General features: G+C 39.4%; 1 protein-coding gene across 12 annotated transcripts in view; it reads right to left on the bottom strand.

Moving 5' to 3' along the window:
* ENOX2 (ecto-NOX disulfide-thiol exchanger 2) overlaps positions 1-23,169 on the bottom strand; it is a 267,809-nt gene extending 244,640 nt beyond the window's left edge. For 7 of the 12 annotated variants that reach the window (XM_087859915.1, XM_087859920.1, XM_087859916.1 and 4 more), the window contains exons 1-2: positions 22,967-23,169; positions 21,656-21,715 (exon numbers count right to left, since the gene is read on the bottom strand). The gene's annotated coding sequence lies outside the window, so the exon portion shown is untranslated. Of the gene's footprint in view, positions 1-21,653; positions 21,716-22,966 lie in introns of those variants that run through there. The other 5 variants (XM_087859910.1, XM_087859911.1, XM_087859912.1 and 2 more) reach the window with 3 other exon arrangements.
* Between the last annotated feature and the right edge of the window lie 4,130 nt (positions 23,170-27,299).

The following is a 27,299-nucleotide window of genomic DNA, read 5'->3' as shown; positions in this document are numbered from 1 at the left end:
TTATTTTATATTTTCACAGTCCTTATCAAAAGTTTAAGTGAATTAGATTGTACGATATCCACTGAATAAGCTGGGCAAATTTCTTTTTTTTAAATGTTTTTTTATTATATTATGTTAGTCACCATACAGTACATCCCTGGTTTCTGATGTAAAGTTCAATGATTCATTAGTTGCGTATAACACCCAGTGCACCATGCAATACATGCCCTCCTTACTACCCATCACCAGTCTATCCCATTCACCCACCCCCCTCCCCTCTGAAGCCCTCAGTTTGTTACTATGGACTCTGAGAAACAAACTGTGGGCAAATTTCTATAGTAAATTTCTCAGGAAAGCATATTAGAATTGTAGTTCTCTGCAGTCCTGACTCCACCTCCAAACCAAAGGGCAGTGTTTGGGAAAATGCCAACCATATTTAGCAGCAAGAGTTAGCAATTTAGCATAGCAGATGGGAGTGACAATAAGTAGAGTGTATAAAGAATTTAAAGAAGACTTTCTTTACAACCTCTTCATCAGAAGCTTTAACTGGATACATCCCAATTCCTGTTGGTAGACAACACAGGGAACGTTTTCTTTACATTCTCTTACTTTACACTGATCTGGGGTTTTTGTGAGGAAACACCCTAGTGTTGAGAACCTTCTCTCTATCTCTCTCTCTCTCTCTCTCTCTCTCTCTCTCTCTCTCACACACACACACACACACACACACACACACACACACACAACCACAGATAGGAAAGAAAACATTCCTAAGTTCATGTATAAGTAAAAAGGCAACGGGGACGCAAGCTTTGGCGTCTAGGCACAGAGCCGGAGACAAGTTAGTGGTATATACATCCTTGGGTAATACAGACAAACAACATTTATTTAGAGGGCTAATGAGCATTAAATGAAATAACTTATGTAAAGATCCTAGCATAGTTCTATAATATATCTTAAAAATATATTTGCTTCCTTCTCCACCCTGGTTTGAATTATGAAGGGTCCTGATCAGAGTAAACTTTTTCACTGAAAGCAGAAATATCTGGCTTCCTAAATAAAGTAAAAATGTCACTGAAAATTATAGATGTAGTTTGTCGCTAGGGGGAAGGGAGAGGCAAGAGTTAACTATTTCCTTTAGTTTCAAATGGGTTTTGTCTTTATGCATTTCTCAAAACTGTAGCTGTGATACTATCTCTTTAGTTCGCAAAACAAAAGAACCTATTTACAGAGTGCTCAAGGGTGGCCACGAGTGGCACTTTCAAACACCCGATTTGAACTCCTCTAGGCAGTTCAGTAAGGCTGGATACAACAATAGATTCTGGTAGTCTGAATGGTACAAAAAAAGTGGGGGTGGGGTGGGGGGTGGTCTGCTGTCCACTGAAAACAGAAAGCAGAGCCAAAGGAAGTGAAGAATGTGAAGGGAGAAAAGGAAATTTCAGGATGTGCTAAAATTTTTAGCAACTGAAAAAAGTACAAAGAATTGGAATCCAGGTGGCAGCGGCAGGTCAGACAGGCATAATTATTTATCATATAGTTTCCACAGATAGCAATAGTCAAGTACATTATTTTACCTACATGTTTTTTTCCAAAAACATAGATTCTGGCACTCAGTTCATTTAGAAAGCCAACAAGTACAAATAATACACATGATGACCTCCACACAATAAAACAAGATACCTAGGTTTATGTCTCTTTATGTAGACATTACAATCAATTTTTTATTCAAATTCTTCCAAAGTCTTAATGCTATTTAAATAACGAAATCATGATGAAAGGGGGTATACTACTGGTTCATGGAAGATTTATCAGAAAAAGAAATGGAAGCCAAAAAGTAATGAGTAATGAGTGGCCAAGGGGCTGATCAATCCAAAAGAGAATGGTTAAAGGGTCTATGAGAACTATAATGTCTGAAAGTGTCTATGACCTAAACACTGGAGCCAGGAGCTCTTTCCTCTGATTAATTCAACTTTCTTATCCCTAGCTCAGAAATCAGGGCCTATCAGCCAGCTCTCAATAGCAAGCCAATATGATTAGAAAAACAGTACTGATGAGAAATGCAGAGTATAACTCTCATTTAAATTTAATTGAGATCATAATTGGTTAAATCATTTCTGAGGGTAACTCACTTTAGACCATTTTTAAATTTTAAACTATTCAAAAAATGAAATGCAATGTCCTCTGGGTCGAAGAAAATGATGTTCCTGTTTGATTACTTACCAATATAATGATCACTATAGCCATCTAGACCCCACAGAAAATTATTCATTTTAGATAGCCAACATTTCTGGATCTGCACTTTCAGTATTGCATCGAATAGCCACATGTAACTATTTAAATCTCAAGTTAACTGAATTTAAAAATTCAGTTCCTCAGTTGCAATAGTCACATTTCAGTGCTCAAAAGCCATATGTGGCTAGTGACTGCTATGTGGGACAATGAAGACAGGAAATTTCATCATCACAGAAAGTTCTATTGGACAGCACTGGGTTAGACACCAGGAGACCAAGACTTCCAATGTTAGACCAAAAAATTTAAACCACTTTAATGACAGTTTTTCCACAACGTAGTTAATATTCATATCTGTAGAGAATATAGATTAGGATTTAACATTTTATTTTTTACTTTGGACAATGATTCTCAAAAGTCAGTTGTACAGAAGAATCATCTGGAAAGTTTGCTAAATGCAGATAACTCAGTGAGTCAGTAGGACTGGGATAGGGATCTAGGAATCTGCATCTGAAACCTATGTCCTAGGTAATGCTGACACAAGTAGTCACTAAACCACACTTTGAGAAACACTATGATTATGCATCAAAAATTTTCATTGATCAATTTACACATTCTGATTCATTTTCTTGTGTGGATAAGTATGAATATGTGTACATAGGCAAGCCCTGTCTCTCTACAAATGTGCAAAGTGTTCCATAATGGCAAAAGAAGGAGCATTTAAGGTACAGATCTGAGCAAAGGTAAATACAGAGAAAAAAAAATCAAGAAGATAGTCATTCTAGAAACAAAACAAATCTTCTGAACAGAATATTCCATAATATGTAGGTGGGGCAGAAGCTATGTAGCCATTCAGCTTCTGGAGCTCTCCGGCTCTGGGAATAGCTTTGAACCCTAAGCTAGCAGGAGAGGAGAAAAACTTTGGTGGTGCAGTTTCTGAAGACCTAAATATTGTATGTAAGTGCTAAGTATGTACAAGTTACTAGGTTAGGTGCTAAGAGACTATTAAAATAAGTTTTCTTTAACTTCAAAGAGCTCAGTCTGGTGGGGGAAGACAGACCAAAAACAAGTATTATAATACAGGAGCAGGGGTCATTTGAGCTGAACTTTAAATGTTGAGTGAGTCTAGGGTTGTCAGAGATGTGGAAGAATGGTAATTAAAACGTGGAGAACAGCATGAGTAAAAGCACAAGAGGCTTGAAAATTTGGGATGTACCTCATGACCTAGAAGTGGTCTACAGTGGCTAGTGAAGAGGGTTTGGAGAAAGTTGTATTGTGAGAGATATGTTCTGGGTTTCTGGGACAAGACCATGAATGGTCCTGAATGACTGGAAAAAAGCAAAAAACACCACCACCACCATAGTCTTTAAATGCTTGAGGAAAGGTGATATGACAAGATCTACATTTAAGAAGAACACTCCAACAGCTAGGCATAAAATGGAGCGAGAGTAGATGCAGGGAAGATGTCCTATAATTAATTGGTCATTTGGCTGCGTGGAAGAAAAACTGCACCCTGGTTGGCAATGTTTGTCCTTGCAAAAACCCGGGAATCAAGACAGAGGCAACAGAATATGAGATTTTGTTTTAGCTTAACATCTGAAGAAAGAGCACATCTAGTGGCAGTGTCTAGAAGATGCTGCGGATGCAATGATCCACCACGACTCTGGCAATAGAGGACCAGCAATGAGGGTCAGAAATAAGCAGAATTGTCCACAGTACAGTAAGCAGACAGACAGCTCTACATTTTCTATGTCTTCCAAAAGCATGGACAATGGGATCCTATGGGTGGCATACCAATGGCAAACAGCTTCTTCAGTGAAGTATCCTTAAAGATATAGAACATACTGCATAGTAGTTAAGGGCATAGGTTCTGGAGACAGACTTCCTGTGTTCGAATCCTGATTCTACTACTTAGTAATTGTGTGGCCTGGTAGACAGGTTACTTAAACTCTGTGTCTTGGTCTTCCTACCCTTAAAATAGAAATACTACTACCTACTTCATAGGAGTGCTGCAAAAGTCAATGAGTTCATACATATAAAGTATTTATAACATGGCCTGGTACATAGTAGGTACTCAATAAATGTTAGCTATTATTATTATGTATATATATATGGGGGACATACTTACTTGTGCTATGTTCAACAACCCTCAAAGGCATTAGCGCTGTATCCAAGGGATGGGGATCAGTGTAGTTTAGCAGACCAAAAGGCATCTGCATTATACTTTCCTGCATAGACAGCATGCCTTAACTATTACACATAATGAGTACCTTAAGTCCTTTTTGGAAAAAGATAGATATGAGTAAGTTTTTAAATTTGTAGATATTCTTAGTGATTCCCTTACTAAGCTAGTCCAAGCCACCTCCAGCACAACACTGGTTGGTGTATACTATCCCTTATACCCCCATCCATAAGACCTGGCTTCATGACCCTACAACATACTCAGAGATATAGTGAAGGGAAAAATCCATCAGACAACCACCTTCAGCTCCCTGAACAGCCAGATCCTAGAAATCTACTCCCTCTCTAATTTCTCTTGGCCTCAAAGAACATAGGGAAAAAATGACTGTTTTGCAGATGGAAGACTTTTTCTTTCACCAATCAGAAAATGCCAAATTTTTTAAAAAGTCCTAGTAAGTTCCTTTGCATTTATATTTAGAGTGCTTGTTCCCAGAAAGAGGAATGTGGTGAGGGATGTTAGCCAGAGCTTTCAACTACACAGAAAATTTGTCACCTGAAGCCACGTTTAATATGTAGCTTCCAATCAATTCAAAGCCCGGTTTTCCCAGTTCCCCTCCCTCTAACCCTGACCCATTCCCCCAAGTTCCCTCCTGCATTTTTTTAAGTGTCAAATTCCATTCACGTTTAAAGAATGATAAAAAGGGCTTTGTATCATCCTCTTTTCCTTTTTGCTAGCAAGGAATAATATAAGAATAGCTTTACCTTAGGATACGTTAAAGTATAAAGATATCATCTTAGATAAGGATAAATTCTAATTACACGGTCTCTGAGACAATATATCCATTATAACCTTTCCAAAAGTCTCATAAATGGGTCCTAATAATACTGACCCTATTTCTGGTTCATTTTCTTGACAATGTTCTCAAATACTCATTGTCAGATGCTGAAGAAGAGTTGTCCACGGTGTGACCATCCAATCATTTCCCCAGTATATGGCATAGTCTCTAATAAATTCAGAGCTAAGAATGATGGCTTCAAGAATGTTTCCTAAAGAGGTTTTTAAAATCGTCTACCAGAGAACTACTACAAGCTCCTTAAGTATCTGGACTTATCTGCTGAAGTGATAACACAGTTTTATAAACAGTAGTCCCTTCTTCAGTGGGACAGAAAATATGTTTTCTCCCCTTTAAACTATTGAATTTAAAATTGAGAAACCGTTTGGAAATTTAAAAAGATGAGAAGCTAGTTTATTTTATTTAGATAGGTAGATAGATAAGATAAACAAAAAGTATGAAACTGAGTTAGTTGTATATTTTTCCTGTTGATCTGGATAAAATATGCAAATTTGAAAACATGTAGCACTTTACATTCATGGCCAGTATATTTGAAAATACACATACTTTTATGAAAACAGCTGTACATGTTTATTGAGCAGAATATTAAAAACAAATTAGCTTGCTTTAGAAGGAAAATATTCCACATTAACCTTTTTTATTGAACATTTTAATTCCCCCAAATTTCACAAGGCTCTACCTTCATTCATATTGATATATAAATTAATCAAAAGACTAACGTTTCTTTATACACCTGTAAAATTAATCTGGAAAGCAATCACATATTAAAATAGTTAAAATAGTTTGGAAAAAATCTCTAGAGTTCTATCAAATAAGATTTTTTTTTTTTACTAAATGAATACATTTAGTTTTCTTGACTAGTACCTTAAGTCAAATTTACCCTGGATCCATCAGCTGAGAGGCAGCCTGGTGTATGGGGGAGAAAAAGCACAGATACTTGAATCACATCACCTAACCTATGAGTTCGGGCTCTGCCACTTGTCAGATGTGAGACTTCAGGCCAGTTACTTATCCTGGAAGTCTAGTTTTCTTACCTCTGAAATGGAGATCATAATGCCACTGCCCTTACACCAGGTTGTCATGAGGATAAACTGATCAAGTATATGTGAAATCATTGTGTAAATATTTTACACCACATCCACTATCAGCCAGCCAATAACTGACAACTGTACTATAATTAGAAGTTATTTTTAATAGAGTAAAACCATGAGGAAATTAAACATGTATTCATTAGTGGCATGCAAATAAAATTCAATGATAAAAGGCACCTAGTTGGGTTTGACATCATTCATTAGGTCGCCCTGGAATTGAGAGATGGTAAGGAGATAATATCACTATCTTTTTAACATAAACACTTTTATTAGCATGGAGAAGTTCTTCCCAGATATAGTAATCCAGTAGCATAACAAAATCCAATATTTTTCACTGCCAGCAATTTAAACCAGTAATACAGGTCCATGAGAAATCTCTATTTATTGAACCAAGCAATATTTTCCATGAAAATGTATCTATTTGCTTTTGTAGTAGAGAAAACAAGATAGTCTCTGTTTTTAATCCAAAGAGAAAAACCACAAGAACTTCTCACATTAAAAATGTACAGAGACGGCTCTTCTGGAGGCAAGCATGCATCAGGGTGTGGAGAAAACATCCAACAAGCAGAACTCTCCAACACTTAGTGAAACAAACCAACCGCTACCCAAAGAAGAAACTGAAGCTATAAATTCAAATAAACGGGCTGCAGGGAGACTACACAAACCTGCTGTTGCTTTAATTGCAGACAATTCAATTCAGCAGCTGTTGGTCCAGGCACTAAGGTTTACTGTATGCTCTTCAGCGTAACCTTGAAATACTGTCACTCACTCACTTTTCCACATCATCTGCATGCTGTCCAATTAATGAGGAGCAAAATCAACTGTCAAACCACGCATCAAAACAGACCATGATCTTTTAGCTCTAAAGCACAGGAGCACAGTATTTTAAGGAAAAAAGCATGAATGGAGGTGAGAGTCCTTGACAATAAATGATTTTTAAACTTATCAAAACATACAGTTGTAGGAACTAAGCTTCTGTTCTGTTCAGCAGGGAACTGAAACTTTCTCAAGGTTTTTTCATTTGGAAGGATTCTTTCTGTCTAACTGCTGTATAAGAAGCCTTTTAAACAACATTCACCAATGTCTGATCAGTCTTCAAGTTCTTCATTATTATAGACCAGTATGTTTCTGAAAGCTTAAGAGAATACTTAAGGAACACTTCCGGTCCAATGATATCTTACAATACAAAATGATTTGCCGCTGGCATGTTTAGCCTTGCTGTTTCCAGCACTTTTTTTTTTCTACCAGGAGAACAAACAACAACAATACATAATGTTCATCAATCTGAGTTAAATAATGAAATAAAAATAATTTACCAAAATAAATGTATTCTGGAATGCTTCCTATTTGAAGTTTCCCTTCTCTTAACTATATCCCAAATCCAGACAACCAATTAACAAATATGAGAGTTAAAAACTCAAGAGAAACACAACACACTAAGTATTTAAAAATTGCTTTTTTCTTCCAAAGCACTATGTCTTCTGTGCAAACACTCTAGGCTATATCACATACTACCAGTTGCAGACATAAGACTTGAGAAATTCAACACAAGAATACAGCAGAGAAGCATGCACAATTAAGGGATTAGGACTACCAATTTAACAGAAAACCCAGATTTTACACAGCAATCTGCTATAAACATTATAGCAAGGGGCAGGCATGTTTCATGCAGCTATTTTGTTTAGCTCATTAGAACCTTATTTGTCCTTCAGTACAGTTGAACTGGAGGCAAAATAAGAGAGGAATACACTTTGAAACAATAGGGAAATTTCAGATAAAATAAAACGTACTATACCTGTATATTGTACCAGGAACATTGTGACACTCTTCAGGGAACTGTTTCACGTTGTATCCTACTGTGAGTTATTCTCCCCTTACCCTCTTCTCTCAACAAAAAGAAAAGCCAAAGCACCCCAAACCCCACTATACACTACCCCTAATCCACCCCCCCATTGAGGAAAAAGAAAAACAGTTACAATTCAGCTTAGATCCGATGCTTCTGTTTAGCTCAGCTCCAGCCGAGCAACTGAGCTCTAGCAACGGAGCATAAGGAGGTGGATTCTGATGCCAGTAGCACTTCCATCCACTTCACTTACACAAAAGCAGGCAGTGGAAAATCCAGGAGCCTTGAAGACAAGGGCTGGAACTGGCTTTTATGAATTGCTATTACTGCATGTGTCACCATCCATCTCCAATGACGGACACTTATAGGCTGAATTGGGAGTGGAGGGGGTGGGGGGGAGGAGGTTGGAGAGCAGGTGGAGAAGCAATTAGCAGTATGTTCATCGGAGAATTCGTTCGGGATTTCATACATCAGTGCCTAAAGAAACAGCATGCAGTTGACAAATCAGAACTTTACGATTTGCATGCCTTAGAAGAAATCTTAGCTCATAGCTCCAAACGAAATAATGTTTCCCCACTCTTATAGAGCATGAAAAGTCACCCTTCTGCTTTCTCTTTCCTCTAGCTACTCTTGTTCCTGAGAAATCAACATTCAAAACGAGTATTTGCGAATTTCCCCTAAAGAATTGTATTTAAAAGGCTGGAAGCAAAGGAAATATGAAGAAATTAAATTATATCGAACACGACATCTCTTAACAAAAAGGCAAGAAGCTAATTATTTTAAGCCAACTTTTCACCCCTAGTCCCATTCCCCAGGTGCAGCTTTCACACCTATAATCACTAGATCACACAACTTTTGTGCATATATTTAACACTAGAAAACAATCTATGTATACCTAAAAATAGTTCAAAGTCAAGATGAAAAGCTAAGAGCTATATGCAAGCCTCTCTCCATAGATGACCTTAAGAAGGCACTTTGCCTGTAAGTGCTTCAGTTTTACTCATCTGCTAAACGGAAGCACATTTTTTAGACCAATTTGAAGACTAATCATGATAGGAACAAAAAGGAGATAGTCACTTAGAAAGGAAACATGACACAATTGAAGCAATATTGGGGCTGGGTATCAGGAAACCTGGATTCAGGCTCCAGTTCTACAACTTTCTAGCTGTGTTACCTTGGACAAGTCATTTAACTTCTCTGAGCTTAAGTTCCCTTGTTTATAAATTTGAGACAATAGTACCTATGCTGACCACTTCACAGGATTGTTATGAAGAACTAATAAGATAATAGATATGAAAACCCTTTTTTCAATTTTGTAAAAGACAATTCCATAAAATGGTATGGAATTATTATTGTTATACTCTGAAACGAATCCTGCCTAAATGGCTGAAGTCAGGCACCTCTATCACATTAAAAAAAAATAAAAAGAAAGAGCCAATGTAATTTCATGAAAAGAATTCTCAGTTCTTCCAATTTTAAAGTTGGAAAGAAGCACTGTTTGTTCTTAAAGTGCCACAGAGGGGAAATTGTTTTAAAGGAAGAAATTTTAAATCTGATACATAACACATCAAAGTTTATTAAAGAATCTGAAGCCCTCTAATTACTTCTTTCCTTTCTGGAAAGTCGGTTCATTTGTTTTCGTATGGTCTAATATTATGTCCCATCTAGAATGCAAGCTACAGGACAATGAGCTTCACCTTCTGTTAGGTCTTTCTATTAACCTGGTATATCCTCACTTCCCAGTGTATGTGGAAGGATTCAGTCTGATTAGCTAAATCTAAATCCACAAGGTAAAAATCCTAAGTCATGTTTTATGAGGCTCCAAGCTGCCCTGATACTATATATATAGTGACCAGCTGGCTTAAGCTGGGACACAATTTTAGCACATGAAGTCCTGGGGTGGCCACACCTGGGGCACTAAATGATCTGGGCAATGTTTGGGGACCTATGGTTTAGCCAAATCCCATATGTCCTGATTTCCATCTGTATGGTGGTTACCCAAGTGTGTGTCTGTCCACATGGGCCAAATCTGAAGCAGCCCCCCCCCAAAAAAGTGGGAGCTATAGCAGAAATATCAAATATCAGCTCCCTTTGGCCCCCTCTAACACCATCTGTGTCCTCAAACAAGTGCTGAGCCCACTTCCTAAGAAAAGAAAGAAAACTTCCTCTAATTGCCCCCCTCTGAATGCCATTGCCAATACAAAAATGCCAGTAAAATATGTATCCAAAATCTATGTTAAGTCAATGGGGAAAATGGATAATATGAATCACAAAGAGTTGGGTGACCTGTAGCTAAGAGGGAGTGAACTACTAAAAGGGGGAAGGGAAGGACAGGCTGGGAGGGGAGAGAGAGGATGGAGGACAAGAGAGAGGAGGTAAGGAGAGCAAATGAATCTAAAGTGAGAGGTTTTTTCTTTTTTCCCTAAGCAGAAACATGACTGACAGCATATATTCAAGGCAATGAAGTAGGAGGTAGCAGTTTCAACCCAGATTATCAAAAATGGAAATGAAAGCATCAGAGCATCCTGATAAAACCAAATACACAGACATATACACCAAGAACCTTTGCAATGTTTCCATTATCTTGATTTCAAGTTCCAGAATATAAGCACTAATTGTTCCCTAATCCACCCAAGCTGCCTCTCAGTAGCCATCACCAAGCCTGACTGACCTTTTCAAATGAATTCCCACTGTTAACCACCTTAGATTCTGAATATTTTTGTCAAAAACAAAAATCCCAGTGGAAGATTTCAATGAACCAAGAACTTGAATCAAACCATGAACCTAAAACAGGGAGAAACAACACTAATTTGCTAAACCCGAAACAAAATAGAATGCTAACAGTTTGAAAGCAGCAACTAGTAAGCTGACTTGAACCAGAAAAAAAACCTCATGGTTTTCTGAATCAATCAAACTTGTAACAAACCCCAAGAGTCCAAGCAGTTCAAATTCCTGCAAAGAGCACACACATCAAGACTTCGTTTCACCTGCCTAAGAAGCCACACAGGAACCATAAAATTAACACTGGATAAGAAGTTGGGAGAACTGGGTTCTCCTGATTTTCCCACTGTTTGATCTTGGTCAAGTCACTTATACTCTTTTGGTCTCGGCTTGCTTGCTTTGGAATGGCCGGGACTGTGGTTATCAATATCCCAGGTCTAATAGTCTATGCCAATTGTGAAATTTACTTTAGTGACAAAATAGAAAACAATTGTTACATTTGGCCCAAATTTCCAGGAAGGAGGGAGGTGGACCACCCCAACTCTCCTCATGGTTTCTGTTTCTAGCTTATTTTGAAATACGTTCACAGAAGAGTTATGCAACTGTGCTTGCTTAGCCTTGGGAATAGTCAGCCTAATATTCCTCTTCAGAATGTTTCTTTTCAAAAAATATTCCAGGAACAGTTTGTTTTCTTCAAATGAAAGCTACAGGTGAGTTGTCTGGCCCCAAACAGGAAAAAGGAAGGAAAGAAAGTGATCTAGAATATGCTGAGCACCTATTGCATGCCAGAAAAGGCATGATACTTTACATTTTTAAATTAGACCTCACAACACAGCTATATGCTAAACATTATTATCTTCATTTTATAGGTAAGGAAACTGAGGCTTACCAATATTAAGTGACTTGCTTATACTCACTCAACTGGTTAAGTGATAAAACTGGGATTTGAACTCAAGCAATCTGAATCCATTACTATACTAACCTTCTAATGATTAAAGTCTGAATGACTAAATTCCTTCTGAATTCAGTGATTCAATTGGACTTGCTTAAGTAATAAATCACATGCTGAGTCAACACAGTAAAAACAAACTTCATTGCATGTACATTGGGTTGACAATTTTTAAAAATTTCATCAGACAATGTGGTTAAGACTACTGGGCTCTGGAGTAAAACAAACCTCAGTTGCTTGAATTCTGTTGTGGACAAGGTACTTAACCATGCTGAGTCTCAAGTTTTCTCATCTGACAAATGGGAAAAGAAGTAGTATCTACCTGAGTGGGTTGTTGGGAAGCATTAATGATGTGGTACCAGCTAGCACAGTGCTTGGAACAAAACTGTTCAATAAATGCATATTAGAGCTAGCCTTGTACTCATAAGCAACAGAGCAAGAAAAGAAAGGTTATAAAGAAAAAGAAAACCGGGATTCATTGAACTCAAGTGCTCCTTGGCCTGTAGAACAGACTTAGCATGAAAGAAGTTTTCAGGGGCCCACCCATACCCTCTAAAACCAAGTTGCATCTTGTAGATTAGCATATTCATGAGGTAACATGAATATACTAATTGGTGGTGCCTAAGTAGTAGCAAGGAGACTTGTCATGCGGTCTGCTGAGCAGCAATTGTCCCTCATTTCTGGAACCTATCCTTCTAAAGAGAGGGTTGGAAAGTAGCAGATAGAAGTACTGCTGGAAGTACCAGGTGGGCTAAGGCCCTTTTCTTCCCCCAATTCTTCAAGCCCTAGCTTCTCTCTCACCCATTCACTTGTGGCCCACTTGTCATATACTCCCCTCCGCCCTCAGTTTGTTCTAGTTTTATTGTGAGTCTTTCCTTGGCTCTAGCTCTGTCTCCGTACATCAGCATCAAATGGTATTTATGGAATGTGTGTCGGGCACTGCACTAGGTGAAGTGGAGGGACATCCAAAAGTTAATTGAAGAGACATGTGTTCCATGGCCAAATAGATCAAAGATACACAGGTAGACTGGAGTTTTGACAATATAGTAAGTGCAGATATAAGATGATCTGGTTGATTTCAGAGCACAAAGTAATTTGTTCATCCAGTGATATACATACCGAAGAATTTAGAAAAAAAATGTACAGTTGTCTGCGACTTAATCTGAAATGCATAAAAAGACGTATAAATGGGTGGGTAGGTGATAAAGCAAATAGAACAAAGTATTAATTATAGAACCTAAGTGGTGGATATAGGGGTATTTACTGTACAATTCAACGGTTTCTGTATATTTAAATTTTTTCACCATAAGAGGCTGAGGATAAAGGAGAGGGATAAGGGGTATAGCTTTTTTAACTTCAAATGTTTCAGAACAAAATATCATATTTACATAAAGAAGCATAGGGGTGCCTGGGTGGCTCAGTCGGTTGAGGGGCCGACTCTTGATCTTGGCTCAGGTCACGATCTCAGAGTCTTGGGATTGAGCCCTGCATGAGGCTCCAGGCTCAGCAGGAAGTCTGCTTGAAATTTTCTCTCTCTCTCCCTCTGCCCGTCCCCCCTCAACATAAATAAATAAATCTTTTTTAAAAGTTTTTAAAAAAAGAAGCATAAATCAAAATAGGACAAAGTGTTAAAAATTGGTGAATCTGAGTGAATGGCATGACAGTCCCATATGATTTGTGAAATTTTTCTTTATTTAAAATGATTTCAAAATAGAAGGTTAAAAGATAATTTGATGAATGCTGATCCCTTTTATATGTCTCAGTTGCCATTTTTAGTAGAGAGGATATTGGGTCGATAAGTAGCAGAGAAATTGGAAAGAATGCGGGGGCAATAGTCAACCCACAGATATACCTTGGGTGCCTACTATATGCAAGACACTATGCTAGGCACTGTGGAGGATTCAAAGACACAAAAAACACAGTGCCTGCCCTGAGAGGGCTCACAGTGTAGGTGAGGGCATACTAAAGCAGTGCCTGAAAGGGTAACTGGCTGGAGCAGAGAAATTCCATAAGAGAGAAGTATGAAGATTGGAAAGGTAGGTTGGAGCCAGACTGCAGAAAGTACCAAAGGCCATGCTAAGGAGTTTGGACTTCATCCTATGAATAATGGGAAGCCATTTACAGTATCTGAGTCGGGGAAAGAACATGTTCTAAAACCAATGGGCTAGACAGTATAAACTTTTGGAGCACAGGTACCTTCAACATGTATTTGTTTTATATTCATATACTTCTGGCCCTTCTATCTACTTCCCATATCTGGATGTAGCCTTTAAGGTTTTTCAACATTCTGGATGCTGCCCATTTTTTATTTTTTTATTTTTTTAAAGATTTTATTTATTTATTCGCCAGAGATAGAGACAGCAAGCGAGAGAGGGAACACAAGCCGGGGGAGTGGGAGAGGAAGAAGCAGGCTCATAGCAGAAGAGCCTGATGTGGGACTCGATCCCAGATCGCCGGGATCACACCCTGAGCCAAAGGCAGACGCTTAACTGCTGTGCCACCCAGGCGCCCCAGCTGCCCATTTTTTAAATAGCCACTTTCTGTCATCTTTCCCGCCTCTGTCCCTTTCACTCCCCCAGCCCCCAAGGAGAGCTGCCCAGCACTCCGCTCAGCCCTGCTGACTCAGTAAGCAATAAATAAGCCTCATACAGTTTTTTAAACCAAGTTGCTAAGCTCTGAATCTCTGATTTCTTTCATGGTAATCAAGCCCCAATTACTACTGAGATCATTGATTTGAGTTGGAATAATGAATATTCAGCTAAGCAACACGTGAAGGAGTACAGGAAGGTATGTCCTGTGTGTAGAAGGAAACAACTGTTCAAAGTGATTTTTGGATATCGAAAGAAAACCTAGTGGAGATGACACTGCTGAATAGCAGCAAGTGATTAGGGTCAGATCTCTTAAAGACTGCCAAACTAAAAGGTGGACGTTTTCTGTCTCTAGTTCCCCCACCCCAGCCTCAGCCCATCCTCCAACCCAATCATGTTACTCCCACATTTAAAACCCTGTGCTGGCTCACCCCTGCCCGGCTCCTTAGCAAGCAGACTTCCTTCACCAACTGGCCACAAGATACCTTTCCAGATTCTTTTCCTGTCCCCCACCCAACTCCCAGTGATTCACACATAATATCTTAGCTTTTTCTCAACTATCCATTCTGACACATGCGACTGCTTTGCATTTGTTGGTGGTCCCTCTGCCCACCTTGCCCACCACCTCTTTTTCCCCCTGGATTCTAGGCAATGCCCACTCATCCTTTGTGATTCAGCACAGTTAGACTCTGGTCTGTGTTACCTACCTCTAGCAGTTATTCCCTCCATCACTTTTCCAGGGCACCTTATATATACCTCCTTCTCTGAAGTAATATATCTTTCCCATTGTAATATAATTATTGGTTTGGGTATCTATCTCCCCCAACCCTTAACTGTGAGCTTCTTAAGGGCAGGCAGGAACTACTTCTAATCCATCAGTATACCTAGTGCTTACCATAGGGTCTGGTCCTGTATACATGCTTAAATGTCTATTGAATAAATGAGCTTGAATATCAAGTGCTCCTTAAATTCAAACTCAACATCTCTTGAAAGGTAAAAATTAGAATATTATGTGACCAAAGTAATCCTAGTGAAGTATGTTTGAGGACTTGACTGAAGGAGAAATGGTGGCAGGACATGTTATGGGGTCTTACTGCGGAACAGTTTCTACCCCAGGAAGCTCTTACTGGCAGTTGTTGCTGGCTAAAAAGAAGAGCAGCTGGAGCGGCCAAGAAGGGCCCTTACTGGGGATTTCCCCATCGTTATCTTTCACAGTTCAGCACTGAATGAAGTAAAGTTGTTTACATAACATTCTCCACACAGTGTTTTGATTCTTCTGAATTACAGCCAAACTTTCATTTGTGCGCTGCCTACAGATACATTTGGACCAGACTTGTTAACGGGTAGTCACTGAAAGTTCTCCAGTTCACATTCTCACCTGTCGTTATTACACCAAGGAACAACATTTTGTGGGGAAGGGACCATTGAAAAACTGAGAGCCAAAAAGCCGGGGGTGGGGAGTAGACCTTTTATTTTTCTCCTAGATTGCCAATATATTTCACTGCACCTCCCATCCTGCATTGGTTTATACTGTGTATCAGTAAAGGCAAAAAAAGAAAATGAAGACTTTAGCAAAACTTGACACTTGTAGGCAAGAAAAAGAGGAAGCAACACTGAGGCCTGGAATATAAATCTTTAGACATATGATCCATTGCCACTTCTGGAAAGTAAACATTTCAGCTGTTTTAAACAAATAGCAAAAGCAATTAGCCCCTTCTGTAAACTAAACTGAGGTATATGCTGAATTAAAAAAAAAAAAACTGAGTCTGTTTTGATCTTCAAAAATGTCAAACTGGTAAACATTTCGCTTTTTTTGTACATATAAATCTATGAGCCAAGCCTAGCTTGAGGAAGATTTAAGAGACATAAAATTTGTCTGAGGTGTCTGCCAAATCTCTGCAGCAGAGAGAAACCCTGGAAAAGCTGACATAGTCATAACTCTCACATCACTAGCAGGCTTGTGCAGGGCTGGACGTACACAAAGTCACTGTTCCTTCTCTCAAACTGTTTGTAAACAGAGAAGTAGACCATTTGCTTATCAGCTATCTGGTAGCTCATTTTTGCCTATATATCCCACAGAGGAAAGGGGGGGGGGAGAATAAGTCCCTACTGGCACATATCCCAATTTTCAGCTGGGTAGATTTTCATTTATATGATGGGCCTGCTTGTTAAAATCTTCTCTGTCATTTGCTCTCACACACTCATTCTTGTGTGTACACTAGATCAATCTCTGTCTCTGACTCTCTGGAAGGCATTAAAAGTAGGTATTTATAAGTATCTAGTGCAGTGTCTAACAGAGTGCTTTGCACATAAAAAGCCCACAATAATTCATCAAATGAAACTCTATCTGTAATTTCTGTATTCAACTTATTTGATCATGGAACAAGAGAATTATAGATTCTTTCTCTTGGAGTATTTAAAAGCGACAATTCCTTACAAAGTAATATCATTTTACTCAGACAATTCATGCTTAGGACTTCTGTCCTTTAAAAGCATCCATTTTTGCACAATGGGTATTATTTGTAAGGCAAATGAAGGAAAGACCACGCTGCAGGATCCTGAATGACAATATGAACACTGATACATTTTGTAGAGGGAATCAGATATCCCATATTCACCTGATTGTATGTCGTTATGGCAATCCACTACATATGTCTAAGATCACTTAACAATGCAGCAATATAGTGCACGCATGGGCTGCATTCTGTAAATAGGATTAACAGTTGAATTCAACCAAGGTCTTCCCTGGGGAGAGATTGCTGGAAAATACATCTACATGACATTTAAAAAAATAAATTAACCAATGACATTGGCTCCCATGAGACACACTGTTTCTTGTACATTCAATTCTATCACAGTTTTCCATACCTCTCTGCTGACATCCCCATCCCAAAAGACATAGAATTTCAAAACAGAAAGAAAAACAGAGCAATTGGAGCTCTTCTGTCTTTCCTGCATGAAGTGTTATGTACACAAAGGAAAGATTTCTGTACATTAGCACAATGTGAACTGTGACATGGTGAGATCATGTCAGTCTGGACTATTCTTGTTATGCTGTGGTCACATATAACTTGCCCAAGGAAATGAACAAAGTCTGTGTGTATACTGACTAAGATTGGCAGGGGCTGCCAATGAAGGAAAATGAAGAGAGCTGTGTTATAGCAGGAGGTTTCGATTGCTTCCTTTAAAAAATGTTCTTCATAATGATGATTTTTCTTCCCACTTTTATGTATTTAAATTAATTTTCCTCACCTGTAAGATAGGGGTAACTATTGCATGTATTTAATATTTTTACTAAGGATGAAATGAAATCCTGGCACACAAGAGCTAACCCATATAGTCTGCATCAACATTTGGCTAGCATTAACTAAACACCTATTATATGCCAGACACTGGCTTAAGACATCAAGAAAAAGTAAATCATAGGAGGAAAAAGTGACACTGGGGAGAAAAGCAGGGAGCTGATTTTCAAAAGTTTTATAAGCCAATCTAAGAAGTTTGGATTCTATCTTGAGGACAAGGGGCAGCCTGAACTATTTTATATAGAGCTGGATAGCTTCAGATTTGCCATTTAGAAAAATCATTCTGTTAGCACTGGTGGAAAATGAATTGGAAGGGAAGCAGGTTGGAGACAGTAGTAATCCAGGCTAGAAGTTGTGTGTGTGTGTGTGTGTGTGCGTGTTGTACGGTGTGTGTGGGGAGGCAGTGTGCCCCAAACTAAGGCAATGATAATAGGGGTAGACATGCAAAAAACATTTTTAATAACTTTAAAAAAGTAACAAACATACTACTATAGATAATTAGAAAGTAAAAATATGCAAAAGGTTAAAAATAGAACAATAGAACTCATGTTACCTTACCATTTACAGCAAACCACTATTGAATTTTTGTGTGTTTAACATTACAGGATAATGATAATTTCCAATGTATGCATGCATAGGGGTATGTGTATGTGGCCACATGCATGTGTATGTGTGTGTGTTTAACCTGGAATTTATCAGCTTCATAACCTGAATTTCCTCTTAATATATCATAAACAACTTTCAACATCATTAAATATTGTTAGTAACATCAAATTACATGGCTACTTACTATAGTAATCTATTCTACAGATGTACCATAATTGATTTAATCCAAATCTCTAGTATTGGGGACAAAATGCTACGTTTTTTTTTTCCCCTGGCATTGATGACGTCCTGAGAGCTAAAATTTTGGAAATATCACATTTACTTCCTCAGCATAGAGCCCTAAAAGTTGAAGTGGTAGACTGAAAGCTATGTTCAATTTTAAGATTTTTGATACATACTGAAATTTCTCTCCAGAAGGGTTGTATCAAATTACAGTCCCACTAGCAGCATCTATGAGTGGGAGACCCATTTGAGAGTGATTTCAAGGATGGAGTCAACTGGATTTGGTGGGTGGAGAGGAGGGATGCATCCTTGGCAGGGTATTGGGACAGGAACAATGTGAACTCTGTCAAGAGAAGCAAAGCAATGAGCAGGCTTAAGAAACAGGTGGCTGGGTGGATAACTGATGAGAATGAAAAAAGGTAAGGTAGACAACAGGAGAGTGGAGGAAAATGAGAAAAAAAAAGAAAGAAACCTCTAGTGAAGTTACGCATCCAGGTCACTTTACTGCTTTATTCAGCAAAATCAACTAATGTAGCAAACAGCTAATCTTCTTGTTACATTTGGCACTATGGTACGAAAGTTCCGAGTTATATTCATATGAATATGTTTATCCATTTTTTTCATCCAATAACCATTTATTAGGTATCTACCAAGTGCTAAGAGTGTTCTGGATGCTCAGGGTATGGAGATAAATGAGACCTGGCCCCTGCCCTCAAGGAGCTCACAGTCTAGAGGAGAGCCAGACACATCCACAGACAGACACATTACAGTGTGGTGCAGCCTAAGACAGAGATAAGTGCAGGGTTCCATGGAAGCCAGGAACCTAATATTGTTTCATGTATGCTTGCACGTATTTGTGTGTGGTGGTGGGGACGGGGAGAGTTGCAGGAAAGGCTTCAAAGAGGTGCTGATATTTGAACTGAGTCTTGAAGGATGAGTTCCTCAGATGACTAAGGGTCACAGATCATACTCATATTCCTTACCAGTGCCTTGAATATTTGTACACTGCTGTCAAGGACACTCAGTAAGGCAGTGAAGATGCCTGTGTGTAATCCAAACCCATTCGTGAAAACAGCCTCCACTGTTACCTTCATGTATATATGTCCATGGCCTGATTTGGGCAGTAATATGTGCATCTTAGGATATAAAGGATAACAGACAAGTGACTTACAGACTTTTAAAAATAATTCTGATGACATTGATAGAATAGTAATAGTCACCTCTACGAAGTCCTATAAATTCTACCTCCTAAATGTCTCTTGATATGTTCCCTCCTCTCATATGTAGCTCCCTTGAGTCCTCATCATCTCTAGCTTCCTAACTGGTCAGGTCCTCTCCAGTGCATCCTAAAGTAAAAACCTCCTTATGGTGTTCCTCTTCTAAAATATTTTAATGTTTTTTTATTGCCTACAATTAGTATTTCCCAAATTTTGAATGTTATCAAATTCACACACCACGTGTACTATTTACTTAATATTTGTCTTTAAATCAACATAAAACTTGTTCACTTTCTATTTCTACTAAGCCATTTCCTCCATAACATTATATTTGATGACATAGTTCAGTTTTATCCTTTATGAGACACACCAGAATATATAATTACTAAAACTTAAAAAATGTTTGTGGGAGTACAACATCACCACTGGCAGACACCCTACAGTTTGAAAAACTATGGCCTATGGGAGCACATCCAAATTTCTTTCTTCTTTAAAAAAATTTTATTATTATTTTTTTAAGTAAGATCCACACTCAGCATGGAGCCCAAGGCAGGGCTTGAACTCATGACCCTGAGATCAAGGCTGGAGCTGAAATCAAGACTCGGATGCTTGACCAACCGAGCCACACAGGCGCCCTGAGCACATCCAAATTTCTTAGCACTGCAGTCAAGGTGCTTCACAAACGAGCCCCAACCTATCTTTCCAGACTCTCCTCCCAGTACAAACCTTCCTTTCCCCAAACAATCTGTACCCTAGCCATGCTGAATTCCTAAATATTGAATGGCATGCTTTGCTCTTCTCTAGCCACGTGTCTTTCACAGACTGCTCTTTCTAATCTGGAATGCTTCCCCTCTACTGTTCTCTGCCTGGCAAACTCATTATCCTTCGAGACCTGTCAGGTCACATCCTTAGAGAAGCCTTCTCCCTGACTCTCCCTTACAGTTAGACACTCCTTCCTTTACCCTTCCAATAGCACTTTTTATTTGTCTCTGTTATGCTACACATTATCTCAGAATTATAGGGTGGCATATACCTCCCCAGCTAAACCTAGGGAGAGCTCACATCTCATACTCTGTTGCATCCTGAACACTCCAGGTGAATAAAGGTCACGGAGGAGACCTAGTGACCTAGGAGGTCACTTAAAACAAAAGCTACAATAAAATAAAACCTAAAGTACTGTCCAGGTCCAAATAGCTTACATGTAAGACATGTTTTTTAAAGAGAATCATCTGATTCAGAAATAGCCATAGTGACTATAGTTTTGGCAGACACAATTAGCTATGGCTGCAATAGCAGTTAAGCTAATTTGGTTTTGGCAGCAACTTTACAGCAGACACATACTGTCATAGAAACTAAAAGTGAATCATTTGGGTTTCTGCCAGGATGATCAACTATACTTCAAAATAATCTTTCCTTACCACAAATGGAAAGTCAAGAACAAAACTGAACAGTGAGACTAGTAAACCATGGTGGAGAGAGCATGGGCTTTCAAGCCGGAAATCTATACATCCAAACTCCAACTCAACTCCCTACAATCCACGTGATTTGGGGTAAATTGTTTCACTTCTCTGCTTTTTAGTTTTCTCTTCTAGAAAACTGGGGAAAAATAGTACCTCTTAAGATAATGCAACAAAGTGCTTATGATAGTACCTGGAACATTATATGGGCTCAATAAATAGTCATTATTGTTGCCCAATGAAATGACTACAATTCAGATAATATGATGCATAAGGACAGTAAATGCATTTCTTAAGAAAATAAGTTTAGGGGCACCAGGTTTTAAAATGAGAACTATAGAGTGTAGCTAAGAATAGCCACTAACAAAACAGTTTATAAGACAAAAGTTCTTCTTGGGTTTAAATTAAACTCACACCTGGGACATACCACCACACTTCTTTGTGTTCTCCAAGAAATGATCTCAAATCAGGTTCCCCTAGGATGAAAAAAAAAACAAAAAATCACCCAATCTTAATTTTTTGTTTTTAGTTTTATTTGATACAGAATAATATCCAAACTATGTGGATGCTTTAAAGTATCCTGTTATTATGACCCCAAGCTTTCCAACACAATTTCTTTCCCAACCTCTCCTCGATGACACCTTTTATTCCAATCAGGCATACCCAGCCTTCACCAAAGTGTTCCCTCTTCTATCTACCCTTCCCAGATACCAATCCCTGTACCAGGAGGCATTTTCTCCCTCCTCTTTGCCCATTTCAAATCCTCTTTACTCCTTTGGAGCCGAAATTAAAATTCACCTCCTCCACAAAGCCTACCAGGATTGGTCTTGAAGACAGACGACAATGTCAAGCCTACAGCACTTCCAGGGTTACGCTTGACCTTCTATAGATCAATTCCCAACCCCATCAGTATTACAAACTTTTTGCACGCTTTTGTAGTAATAAAATAATTGATACAGTCTGTGTCGCACAGTCTACTTTATTCCGCAGTCGGTCTGCCCCCTAAATCTTTGTCAACATTAGTGCGTTATCAGTCCGTGCTGGAAACCCGGAAAGCGCTCGGTTTTTGAAAGAGGTCTAACTTGCCTTTGACTTTCACCAGAACACTGCACTGAACCTTAACCACATATTCCTCAAAAGCGAAATTTCTATCCACTGCTCCCCACCCTTTCTAGAAACTGAGGAGAAACCCTTTCCACTCCAAAGATCTGGTCAGGGAAGGGGCGGGTGGCCGGGAGGGCCAATAAAGAGAGAGCGACGCCCCCAGAGGAAGTTGTGGAGTGTGTGCGTTGGGAGTGGTTTGTGTCCAAATCTGAAATGTACATTGAGGGAAGAGAGGAAAGAGGTCACCCAACTCCTCCGAATAGTAAGAAGGCGAGTCTAGACGCCGCCTAAGGAAGACCCCGGTCGAGAACCCTAACTTCAGATCTCTGAGGTGGCACCGGACAGGAGCAGGGTTAGACTATGGCGTTGTGAGGAGAAAAAGAGAGCGGGCGAGGTAGAAAAAGAAGAGAGGGCGCGCTCCCGAGGCTCGAAGCTCGAGGAAACTGGCAAGGAGAGCTCAAAAGCCCACCCCCGACTCCCAGTCCCGACACCCCCTCCCGGGCAGAGGCGGAGCTGGGCGGAGTTAGGCGCTGAAGACAGCGGCCCGGAAGCACCCTCCTCCCTAGGCCCCTTCGGTCCCACAGTCCCCAGCCATAGCCACTTGGGCTTTCTGCCTCTCTGACCTCCAGCTCCCCGGCTACCGAAGGGCTACTCCTTATACAGCCGCGGGAAATCGGGCCGGCGTGACAGCTTCTGAGAGCACAGCGCCCTCGCGGCGCCCCACGCCACGCAACTGTCTTCTCAACTCCCCGCCTTGCGAGAGCCGGCTTAGGCCCGGCACTCAGGCCCAGGGCTGGACTCTCACCCAACGCGCGGCTGCTTCAGCGTCTCCTATTGGTTACTGGTCACCAGGGAAGCCGGAGGCACAAGCCCTTGTCCTCATGGGAAATGTAGTTTTAGGCCGCTGGAGGCTGTTCTTCCTGGGGGGATCCAATATTGGCATTGGCGGAGAGACTCAAGTGAAGACAGAGGATTGTGGGAGATGGAGTCGAGGCACTTATTTCTGTATACCCACAATTCCTACCTCCAGGCCGATCATCCCCGGAGTTCAGATGGGGGAGGGTATTGTGGGTGTTGTAGTTTGGAGTGTAGTGCCCTACAGAATCTCCCTTCTTGGGGTATGGGGTTGTGCCTGTGGGGATAGATGAAGGTTCTAGATTTATTTTACTGTTGGTTAAGCTATTAGCATTTTAGGGGAAGCACTTTATGTCGTGATTTAAAATTCTCACTGAGTTTTGATTGAATGACTTTTTAAAAATGTTATTTATGCTCTGATAAACTTGGAATAACTGGTCCTTTAAAACTGTCATAGTGTGTTCTGTGTGACCATCTGTATCAGAATCACTTAAGAGGTTCTGGGAAAATGTATACTATGTTTCTAGTCGGGTATCGCGTTTTTCCTTTGAAGTAGTATCACAAGAGGCATAGCAATGTGGTCTAAGCCGGCCCAGGGGAAGCCCAGTTAACCCATAAGAGAGCCGCATTGTTGCCACGAAGAACAGTGGCCACATCACTGGTGTAATGCAGCAGTTTCAAACGGATAGAGAATACAACTTGAGTAATAAGAAATAAATGTATATTTTTAAGAAACTATTGTTTTAGTAAAAGACGTGTTAAAAGAGGTAGATGAAGAAATAGATGGAGACATCTAGCACTTTCAAGAGATTTAAAGGTTGAGGAAAATGATGGCTTATTACGGTTGATTTCACTCTTAATTTTTGACTTTTTTTCTTTGTTAGAGATGAATTCTTAATAGGCAAATGGATCATTACAATTGGGTTACTACAATTTTACTGATGAGGACAACTTTTTGACTCACAAATGGAATGAATGCAAAGAAAGAGGGATTGCATTTTCCTAAGGTAATTGCATAAAATTTTAAGAGAAGTGAAAAAATAAGAGGACTTAATGGATTGAATAATTTACTCACCAAACTGCTTTGTGCAAGGCTCTGGGCTAGGCACTATTGCTACAGAATTAGAAAACAGCCCTTGCTGTTAAGTAGCTCACAATCTAGGAGAGGAGACAGAGTATACAATGTGAAAAGCGCTCTAAAAAAGGTCTACATAGGGTTCTACCGGACCAATAGAAGTGGAAGAACTCATTCTACTTCTGGAGGAAGCCATGATTGAATGATGAGACTTGAACTGGTAGGGTGTTTGGGGGTAGGGAGGTCAACCATATTTCATACTGAGGAATAAGAATGTGAGAGAGTGCAGAGAACACCTCCCCCAGGCCACCAAAAAACTAGATCAGGCAGGAAGAGTGAGCCATACCAATGAGTTCAAACTTTAACCTGAAAGTAGTAGAGAACTATCAAAGGATCTTAAGCAAGAACATGGTATGATCAGATGGAATTGGTGATAATTTGGATATAGAAAGTGAGGGAAAGGAAGGAGAGTCTTGTGACTCTCAAGTTCTGATTTGGAAGACTGAGTATGTGGTCATACCACTCATTTAGATAGGGAACCCAGAAAGAGTAACAAGTTTTGTGAGGGATAGGATAAATTAAGTTTTGGACACTTAAAATTTGAGGAGTCTGTGAAACATTTGGGTGGAGATACCTGGTAGGCTGCAAGGAAGTGTAGGTCTGAAGCACAGGAGAGAGGTCTGGGTTGGAACTAAACATTTGAGAGACATCAGTATGTAGATGGTAACTAACAAAGCAAATATGGATTAAATTTCACTCAGAGAGTGTTTGGAATAGTAATTTTTAGAAGGACAAAGGTTAAGTATGGAACCCTAGAAAATAATCGAGGAGTAGGTAGAGGAAGTCAAGACTTGCCTTCAAAGGAGGCTGCGAAGAAATGGCCACATAGATAAACCAAGAGAAAATAAAGTATAATTACTAGAATATAACACAGAGAGGTCAAATAAGAGGACAGAAGAGTGACTCATTCATCCGTTCAACAAATATTTATTGAGCACCTACAACTTTCCAGGCATAATTCAAGATGTTGGGAATAGAGAAGTGGGGAGAAAAAAAACACAGATAACATCCCTTAGGCCCTTTGGAGCTTATATTCTAATGGGGGAAAATCAGTAAACAAGATAAATAATTAAAATACATAGTTGTCACAAGTAATATTTCTGCAAGGCTTATTAGATTGCACATGTATACGTGTGTGTATTACACATGCAAAGCTGAGACTCTTGATCTAGCTGGTAGAAAGTATGCCTGAAAATATATCCATGAAAAGAAATACTTGAGTCTAAGAAGATGAATTTGTGAAATAACAGCCTGGGGTATGTTAGTCTTATGGGATTTATAGATCAATTAGTAGGCCATGGTTAAGGTTTTGTCAAGAGATAGTGTAAAGTTCAGGTCATGGCCACAGTTCCGGTTTATAATGTAGAATGTATTTGGCTTCAGTCTTTGCTTAGGTTAAGGCTTAGTCAGTCTGTTGCTATCTTTACAAGTCACTGTGGATCCCTTGTTAGAGGACCATGTAACCACAGTTAGGGCCCAGCTTGATATCAACATTAGGCCCCGGACGTAAAGCCATGGTTCAATCTGTGTCAAGGATGAGAGTCTGTTTCTGACTGGTATGAAAGCTCACTTGGAAGCTGTCATTATTCCAGTGTGGCCTGGATTATACCTCATTGGGTGTCAATATACAAGATTTGGGTTCAAATTTTGGCCAATATTAGGATTTAGTCTGTATAGGAAGAGGCCTCATTCTAAAATTAGTGTCAGAGCTCTCTGTGGGCCAGGCTTAAACAGACCACAACCAGGGATAGGGCTCAGCTCAAGGTTTGACTTTAGTTTTTTGGTCAGTGTTGGAATCACTTTGTATTTCTAAGCTTGGAAATCAACAAAGCCCGTTATGGCTCTGCCAGAGGCTGCTTTTCATGCTGATCTTGTTGCCTTGGAAAAGACTAAATAAGAATTTGAGCAGGATTTATGTTCTGTCTTTTATCAGGTAAAATGACAATTAGTATTCATGGTTAAAGTTTATTCTTGGTCCAGCACTAGGCTCAGTCTGTGGTTAGTGTTAAGGCACAGTCACTGTGTCAATTCAACATTCAATCTTTTGTCATTTTAGGTCATTACCTGTGATGTGCCCTGGAGTTTTGTCTCAGATCAATGTTAGCATTTCATCCATAGATAATAGGAGCATAGAGATTATGGCCAGGATTTCAACTATGCATATGAACAGGATTTGGGATGCATATCTGGCCAGAGTAAGCCCAAGTGTAATTTCTGGCTTTAGCCAGTGTCAGTATTCTGTCTTTGTTGATAGCCCCTATCAGGAATGGTCTGTGGAGCTATGTCATGCAGTGGCCAACGTTGTACCTCATTCTGTGGCCTGAGCGCGGCTCAGTCAGTGACCTGTGTTAGCACTTCCACTTGGCCTGTGTCAGAGTTGATTCTGCACATAGTTGTCTGTTTTGACTCTGTGTAGAGTTTCTGTTCACTGAGTGCTGCTGTTAGTGCCATCTGATCAAGCTTTTGTCTATTAACATTTTGGTTGATGTAATTCCAATATTATTCCATACACAATACATGTAGTTTTTGCTTATTTGGATACTTGAAGGAGGCTTATAATGATCAGTAGCTGGATTGAGTTTTGGGACAACTTATCAAACATTTTTAGATAGATTCTTTAATAATGATATTAGTTTGCTGTGGCAATACTATTGATTGGTTAGCCTAATACCTTTAAAACATTCCCTTGCCTTATATTCCTCAAAATACAGACTCTAAAAGCTAACACTACTTTTTCTCAGGTGCTGTTTTTTTTATATCAATGAGGCACAAAAAGAAATATGGTTTGATTTATGGAAAAATTTATTTTCCTGGTTAAAGGAACAAAAATCATGGGCAATGCCCCTTCCATTTTTTAAAATCTTTTTTGAGGTATAATTGATACACAAAATTCCACATATTTAATGTAAACATTTCAATGAGCTTGGACATATGTCTGTACCCATAATACCATCACCACAATCAAG

Source organism: Ursus americanus, chromosome X, assembly GCF_024610735.1.
Source record: "Ursus americanus isolate L20-20 chromosome X, mUrsAme1.1.p, whole genome shotgun sequence".
NCBI lineage: Eukaryota > Metazoa > Chordata > Mammalia > Carnivora > Ursidae > Ursus > Ursus americanus.
The sequence above is the reverse complement of the archived record's forward strand: the minus strand, read 5'-3'. Positions and strand labels throughout refer to the sequence as shown.